The 8,618-nt window shown below is 41.2% G+C and overlaps 1 protein-coding gene across 1 annotated transcript in view; it reads left to right on the top strand.

Moving 5' to 3' along the window:
- Window positions 1-867: 867 nt before the first annotated feature.
- Window positions 868-8,618, top strand: part of LOC311140694 (NLR family CARD domain-containing protein 3-like) — a gene marked incomplete at its 3' end in the record, with an annotated part of 29,617 nt that continues 21,866 nt past the window's right edge. Inside the window, exon 1 of the mRNA XM_084175877.1 lies at window positions 868-1,043. The remainder of the gene's footprint in view (window positions 1,044-8,618) is intronic.

Raw genomic sequence — 8,618 nt, 5'->3', positions numbered from 1 at the left:
CGGACCCTCCCACTGGCTGTGGGCTAAGCCACCGATGTCTTCAAATCCTAGGGGAGAGAGGAGCTGCTACCCCTGGGGAGAGAGGAGCTGTTACCCCTGGGGAGAGAGGAGCTGCTACCCCTGGGGAGAGAGGAGCTGCTACCCCTGGGGAGAGAGGAGCTGCTACCCCTGGGGAGAGAGGAGCTGCTACCCCTGGGGAGAGAGGAACTGCTACCCCTGGGGAGAGAGGAGCTGCAACGAAGAGAGACTGCAACCCTGCTCGGGAAGAGCTTATCGATTGGTGATTGTTGGGGCACGTTTGGCAGGAGCTTCAGTGATGAAGATTGCTGAACTTGCTGATGTTTCACAATATGCCATGGCCGTCTCAGTCACCAGGTCTCAACCCAATTGAAGACAACAATCAACAAAACACTAAATTATGGAATTTCTTGTGGAAGAATGATGTCACATCCCTCCAATAGAGTTCCAGACACTTTATTTTATTTTATTTTTTACCTTGACAATAAACCTTTTAATGAACCACAAACACTTGATGTTTAGGGATGGCACACACATAGGGAGACAGTTTGCGTTCCTTCTCACATATGCACCTAGGAAGATGCAGTGTTTCTCAACCTGTCATTTTACATAATGTTGCAAGACACATACCATCAAATGAATCCATAGACTTTTGTCCATATTTACAGAAGGCTGTCATTTCACAAATTGTTCCTATATTGAAAGGACATAGGGAAAATAAAGTCAAACATTTCAATACAAAATAATAAAAACAATCACAGCATTACTCAGTCTTAATGTATTTTAACCATATTAACCAGTTTAATCAAATTGTTTTCATTTGGAACACTAAATCAGATCTACATTTGGAGTTCCAGACACTTGTAGAATGTTTGCCAAGGCACATTGTAAGAGCTATAAAGAGACAGGGAGTGGGAGAGAGAACAGGTAGAACCTGATATGGAAATGAGCAGAACAAACTAAAGGAACTTTCCACCACCGAATGCTCATTCCAGACTCTACTTCTATTGAGAGACATATAAAAGGTAAGACGACGATTGTTATGTGTATTAATATAGTTGATGATATTGTTATGTGTATTAATATAGTTGATGATATTGTTATGTGTATTAATATAGTTGATGATATTGTTATAGTGTATTCATATAGTTGATGATATTGTTATGTGTATTCATATAGTTGATGATATTGTTATGTGTATTCATATAGTTGATGATATTGTTATGTGTATTAATATAGTTGATGATATTGTTATGTGTATTAATATAGTTGATGATATTGTTATGTGTATTAATATAGTTGATGATATTGTTATGTGTATTAATATAGTTGATTATATGTTTTGTGGACAGTGTTATAATAGGCCTACTCTCCTTAACATGTTTTGGATATAAATTAGATGCGTGGGGTGAATTCGTTCTGTTTCCATCTGAGTGCCCCAGGGTGATCGTTCCTACACTATCTAGAATCTAAAAGGTTTCTTTGGCTGTCCCCATAGGAGAACCCTTTGTAGAACCCTTTTTGGTCCTAGGTAGAACCCTTTTGGGTTCCATGAAGAATCCTTTCCACAGAGGGTTCTACATGGAAGCCAGAAGGGTTCTACCTGGAACCCAAAAGCGTTCTCCTATGGGGACAGCCAGAGGACCCTTTTGGAACTCTTTTTTCTAAGAGTGTACTGTATCATAGGTCTATAGACTTGTCTTCTCAAAACAGGCTTAAAACACAACAAGCAACAACATTTTCTCTTTCTAATCTACTGTTAACTCTTTTCACTCAGGAAGGTATTTCGTGAGAAAGAGAGACAAATAAATACTGTGGAAAGACTAACAACAATTTACACTTCCTCAAAACAGGTTGTGTGTGTTCATTAGTGCCCACCGTAGCAAAACGTTTGGCAACAGAAACCGTTTAGGTCACGTTGGACAGCGTTTGGAGTAAACTGTTTATGCAACATTTTAAAACTGTTGGCTGCGGAGTCAACTAATGAACACGACCCAGGTTGTAGCCTACAACTCGGCTGTTGATGCCTGCCTCATGCTGAAACCTGAACTTAGCCTGAGGGGTGTACTATGATGCAAGCTAGATATACTGGTTAAAACTGATTTGTAGGTGATCAATCCTGCTACTGATAACCTATGTGAACTGATCTGAACAGGTTTAGGCTGGTCTTCTAGGATATGTAGGCTATAGCTGAGGTATAGACCTCCATCTGCATTTCACTAACAAACCTCTGTTATATATTATAACCTAGCCTACTTTACATAATATAAATCTCCTACTTGTTGCAAAAAACCTTTCTGTACGGATCTGATCCCCCTCAGATCAATCATGTCCATTTTGTCCCTTCTGTCTACATTCTCAGATACGTTTAGAAAATAACAGATTGAAAGAAATAGTCTACTTTTAATAAATACACATTAGCCTGAGAGAGTGGAAGGGCTGAGAGGAATGTGGCCTTGTGTTGCTGCACTGTCTATAACTACCTTAACAAACAGTAACAGGGAGATGAGGTGAAAGATATCAGTCACGACTACATGTTGTTACAGGCTTTGGTATTTCCATTTATATTTTGAGGTTGGACGTTAGCACGTTGGCCGCACCTCTTGGCGCCACCTCAATAGACAGTATGCTTATGCCTGTGCTGGCTTGTCATCTCTTTAGTCAGAAGGGTTCCATCTGTTATGTGATATTTAAGAGCAGTGTTCTGGTTGGCCTTAAAGATGTTAGAAGACTGGCACCTCTTTGTAACTCTGCTTCTTTAAGTTGATGAACAAAGTCTTTCTGTCTTGTATCTCCCAGGGTTTGGTCTGGTTTGGTTTGGTTTGGTTTGGTTTGGTCTAGTTTGGTCTGGTTTGCTCTGGTTTGGTTTGGTGTGGTCTGGTCTGGTCTGGTCTGGTTTGGTCTGGTTTGGTCTGGTTTGGTCTGGTTTGGTCTGGTCTGGTTTGGTCTGGTTTGGTCTGGTCTGGTTTGGTCTGGTTTGGTGTGGTCTGGTCTGGTCTGGTTTGGTTTGCTCCACTTGTTCTTTTATTCCATATTGTAAGTAGGAGGGTTTTTATTTCAGATGTCCTCGTCTGGAGCCACTTCAATGGGCGCTCATGGTGGGAGTCTTTTAGGTACCACTTTCTTGTTGCTAGTCAACATTCAGTGGACACTAGGGATTGGTCGATTAATACCGGAGCTACGATGTGCCGTTGCAGTTTTCAAAGCACTACTGATTTGACACAACGTATCAATGCTTGTATCAAAGTAACAATACTACGTGATGATGACGGTCGAAGCTTCGGACATCACACTACCATCTGACAGCTGTCAGAAGAGCATTGACCTCTGCTGGAGGCTTTGTGTTTTTTTCTATACTGAACAAAAATATAAACGCAACATGTAAAGTGTTGGTCTCAGGTTTCATGAGCTGAAATAAAAGATCCCAGAAATGTTCCATTCGCACAAAAAGCTTATTTCTCTCCAATTTTGTGCACAAATGTGTTAACATCCCTGTTAGTGAGCATTTCTCTGTTGCCAAGATAATCCTTCCACCTGACAGGGGTGGAATATCAAGAAGCTGATTAAACAGCATGATCATTACACAGGTACACCTTGTGCTGGGGACAATAAAAGGCCACTGGAAAATGTGCAGTTTTGTCACACAACACAATGCCACAGATGTCTCAGGTTTTGAGGGAGCGTGCCATTGGCATCCTGACAGCAGGAATGTCCACCAGAGCTGTTGACAGATAATTGAATGTTAATTTCTCTACCATAAGCTGCCTCCAACGTTGTTTTAGAGAATTTGGCAGTACGTCCAACCGGCCTCACAAAATGTGAGAGATCTCACTGATTTCTCCCTGGTGCCAGTGCTTTTTCCAAAGCAAAGTCTCTTTCAAACACTGACCTCTACTGGACACCTTATTTATACATTTAGTTTGATGTCTTCCAGTTTGTAGCCCCTGAATGGGAGCTCAGCAGGTAGGGATGGGGATTGGGATTTCCCATTGTTGTTCAAATAATTTGTTTTATTTAGTGTAACCTATGATAATCTTCTGTATTTAGTTTCCTAAATAATACCACAGATGCATCATTTTTGAAAACATAGTGAACCTGGAGGCAAAAAGCGAACCCCACATTCTAACTAAATATTGTTTATTAGCACTCAAATCTATCAATGGCATTTTCGGCACAATTTGGTGAAAGCCCCAAAGCGTTCAGAAAGCCTCTGTTTCCCACCACTAGTGGACACCCCCATGAGTGTCTTTCAGAACCCCTCCTAAAACCACCTGTTTCGTTTTGGTTGTTGTTAGTGACTCTTTGTTAGTTCCTTCTTCTGTTTGAGAGACAATGTTTTATTTCTTGTTGGGGAACGTAACAATGTTCCTGTGATTAAATTAAATCACCTGACTGTTTGGATATGTCTGTTAGTAAATGTTTTATTTCTAAGAGATCATGAATAAAAGAGAACAATTGACATTCTAGAATGAGTTGTCACTGTGTTCACCACAACTAACATGCTGCATCTCTGTTTAGGGGTCAGTGGTCTAAAATGAGTCTCTCTGGGGAGAGAGAGGAGGGGGTCCCTGCCTCTAAAATGAGTCTCTCTGGGGAGAGAGAGGAGGGGGGCCCTGCCTCTAAAATGAGTCTCTCTGGGGAGAGAGAGAAGGGGGGGCCCTGCCTCTAAAATGAGTCTCTCTGGGGAGAGAGTGGAGGGGGGCCCTGCCTCTAAAATGCGTCTCTCTGGGGAACATGACACCAAAGCTAAGAGCTGAGATGACAATTTTATGAATAATTTATTATGTTTATATCCAAAACGCTATTTCCCCAAAAAAATCACGTGTTTTTTTTAAATATAATTTATTGCTAATATTACTTTTCTCAGATTTTTAATTCATAGATTTTAAATGTGTATGAATTTTTTGGGTTGTTGTTTGCAAAACACTACATTTCCAATGTTCAGCTAGAATAAAATGTTTGTATCCTGAATATATGACTGTGATATGTGGTTGTCTCACCTAGCTATCGTAAGATGAATGCACTTACAGATGCCATGTCTTCATTTCACCCAGTTTCTCTCAGCAGGAAAATAATCCTGCAGCAACAGGAAATGTGAATTATTATTTGGATTATAATTAATGGAATTTTTTTGTAGGGGTTGATAAATTTTTCATTATAGCAAAATAAGTCTGAAATTTTGAAGTGGAAATTATAAACTTTAGAAGCCTTTTTAAACCTTGAATACATTACAAGTATGCATTTCCTGCTGTGTGGGAAAATTCCTTTTCAAATTTCAAATGTAAAAAAGAGAAAAGTAAAAAGAAAGTAAAGTCGTAGCCGGCTGCGACCGGGAGAGGGGTGGTGCACAATGGGCCCAGGGTAGGGGAGGGAATAGCTGGCAGGGATGTAGCTCAGTTGGTAGAGAATGGTGTTTGCAATGCCGGGGTTGTGGGTTCGATTCCCACAGGGGGGCAGTATGAATAATAATGTATGCACTCACTAACTGTAAGTCGTTCTGGATGAGAGTGTCTGCTAAATGACACAAAAAAAAAAGTTTATTGCAACATTTTAAAACTGTTGGCTGCTGAGTAAACTAATGAATACGACCCAGGTTGTAGCCTACAACTCGGCTGTTGATGTCTGCCTCATGCTGAAACCTGAACTTAGCCTGAGGGGTGGACTATGATGCAAGCTAGATATACTGTTTTTTCAAAGCTTATCTAGATTTCAGTTAGCTTCACATTCCAGATCAGACTTCACCCATTAGAATATACAGAGCGCTAGTCATCAGGAAGGTGCTCTCTCAGCAGAACAGTAGATATCTCAATGACTTGACATGTTCTGGTTGTGAATTCAGGCTACAAGGTGAGAATCTTTCCATGGATTATTATAAAGTGGTAGAGAAATGTAATGTCTGGTGTAATTTTAGTACTGAATGGAAGTAAAACACTCAGACCTAACAGTCGACTTCAACTGAGACAGGTACGTGTCAGTTTAATCATACAAAATGGAGCTAACTGAATCTGGGCAAATCAAATTCAATATATTCATATATTATAGTTCTACATTTAACATTTCATATGATAACTGTAATTGTATCATAGTTCCACTATAGTGTAGTGATCCTCGCTAAATGAGCCACGTCACAATTCCAACCAATTAACCCAATTGGCGCCTGTGGCGTGATGCGTAGGTTGTTTGCCTTTTACACATGCAACCTGGGTTCGCTTCCCTGCCCCGCTGTTTGCTACATTGGTGTCAGAAGTAGTATGGTGTCTGTGAGGCCATCAGAATTTATGGCCCGGACATGTGAGGGGTCTGAGTAGTCGAAGCATGGGACTTTTGTAGGGGACAGTGTGAGTCAGGTTACAATTCCCATTGCTGTGATGCGTAGGGTGTTTGCCTTTTTCGCCAGTGACCTGGGTTTACCGCCCTACCCGCTGTTTGCTACACTATTGATATCATAGGCTTCCCGACATCCGTTGAACAAAGATACATTATAATATGAGTGAAAGGATTTGAGGATAATATCAGTAAGTGTTGATTTAGAGTTGTCTTCTGGGTTCAGCCTTCTAGCTTCCTTTATCAATTGGGTGAAATGTAACAAATGACATGGTCTCAGAGTTTGGAGATAACCAGTCCCAGTTTAAATCACTATGACAACCATTTCATTATTTATCCAGAGCAGCAAGGGAATCTAGAGACTCAACCTTTTTTAATTTAACCTTTATTTAAGTAGACAAGTCAGTTAAGAACAAGTTCTTATTTACAATGACGGCCTACCCCGGACGACGCTGGGGCAATTGTGCGCAGCCCTATGGGACTCCCAATCACAGCCGGTTGTGATACAGCCTGGAATAGAACCAGGGTCTGTAGTGACGCCTCTAGCACTGATTGGCTCAAACGCATTAAGAAGGAAAGAAATTCCACAAATTAACTTTTAAGAACAAATTACATCCTCATCCGTTTAAGAACAAATGACAAATGTGGTCCTCTGTAGCTCAATTGGTAGAGCATGGCGCTTGTAATGCCAGGATAGTGGGTTCGATCCCCGGGACCACCCATACGTAAACATTTATGTACACATGACTGTAAGTCGCTTTGGATAAAAATGTCTGCTAAATGGCATATTAAAAGAAGGCACACCTGATAATTGAAATGCATTCCAGGTGACTACCTCATGAAGCTGGTTGAGAGATTGCCAAGAGTGTGCAAAGCTGTCATCAAGGCAAAGGGTGGCTATTTAAAGAATCTCAAATACAACATATATTTTGATTTGTTTAACACTTTTTGGGTTACTACATGATTCCATATTCATAATTCATAATTTTTATGTCTTCACTCTTATTCTACAATGTAGAAAATAGTAAAAAATAAAGAAACAATGGTTTTGGGAAAGAGCTTGGAGATTTAACAATACTCCTACAAAGGTTCTAACGATTAACTTAGCCTTCAGGTGCTTTTGGGAATCCGGGCCCAGGTGGTCTCTTTAGGAAATGTTTTGAAAAAATTTGGCCTAGGCTACATGTCCTGTTATTTGGATTTAAAACCGATTTGTAGGTGATCAATCCTGCTACTGATAGCCTATGTGAACTGATTTGAACAGGTTTAGGCTGGTCATCTAGGATATGTAGGGTATAGCTGAGGTATAGTACCAGTCAAAAGTTTGGACACACCTACTCATTCCAGGATTTGTCTTTATTTTTACTGTTTTCTACATTGTAGAACAATAGTGAAGACATCAAAACTATGAAATAACACATACACATATTGCTCATGCCTAGGCTACATGCTCTGTCCTGCTACTGGTAGGTCTATAACGTTATGGGAACTGATCTGAACAGGTTTAGGCTGGTCATCTAGGATATGTAGGCTATAGCTGAGGTATAGACCTCCATCTGTATCAGGACTAGGCTCCTGCTACTGTTACTGTTATAACGTTATGGGAACTGATCTGAACAGGTTTAGGCTGGTCATCTAGGCTATAGCTGAGGTCAGTGGTGATTTTAGCATGTCAATCTTGGTGGGGCAAAACATAAATAAAGGGGGATGCATGCCAGCAAAGCCACTCCACAACACAACACTAAACAATACATTCATTGCACTATAACGGTGACAAACGGTGGCCACAAACTGTTAGGGCCTACATAAAGCAGAGTCCCAACAGCAGAGTCCCAACAGCAGAGTCCCAACAGCAGAGTCCCGACAGCAGAGTCCCGACAGCAGAGCCCCGACAGCAGAGCCCCGACAGCAGAGTCCCGACAGCAGAGTCCCAACAGCAGAGTCCCAACAGCAGAGTCCCAACAGCAGAGTCCCAACAGCAGAGTCCCAACAGCAGAGTCCCAACAGCAGAGTCCCAACAGCAGAGTCCCAACAGCAGAGTCCCAACAGCAGAGTCCCAACAGCAGAGTCCCAACAGCAGAGTCCCAACAGCAGAGTCCCGACAGCAGAGTCCCAACAGCAGAGTCCCAACAGCAGAGTCCCAACAGCTGTCCTATCATTTCTCTTCATTATTTCTCTTCATATGATAAGGATTAAAAAGGATTTGCCTGTAGATTGTTGACTTGATTCATGATGATGACTGCTGGCTAAGATTTTGAAAGTATGATGTTGACCTG

This window comes from Coregonus lavaretus, assembly GCF_964263955.1.
Source record: "Coregonus lavaretus genome assembly, chromosome: 2".
Taxonomy (NCBI): domain Eukaryota; kingdom Metazoa; phylum Chordata; class Actinopteri; order Salmoniformes; family Salmonidae; genus Coregonus; species Coregonus lavaretus.
The sequence above is the reverse complement of the archived record's forward strand: the minus strand, read 5'-3'. Positions and strand labels throughout refer to the sequence as shown.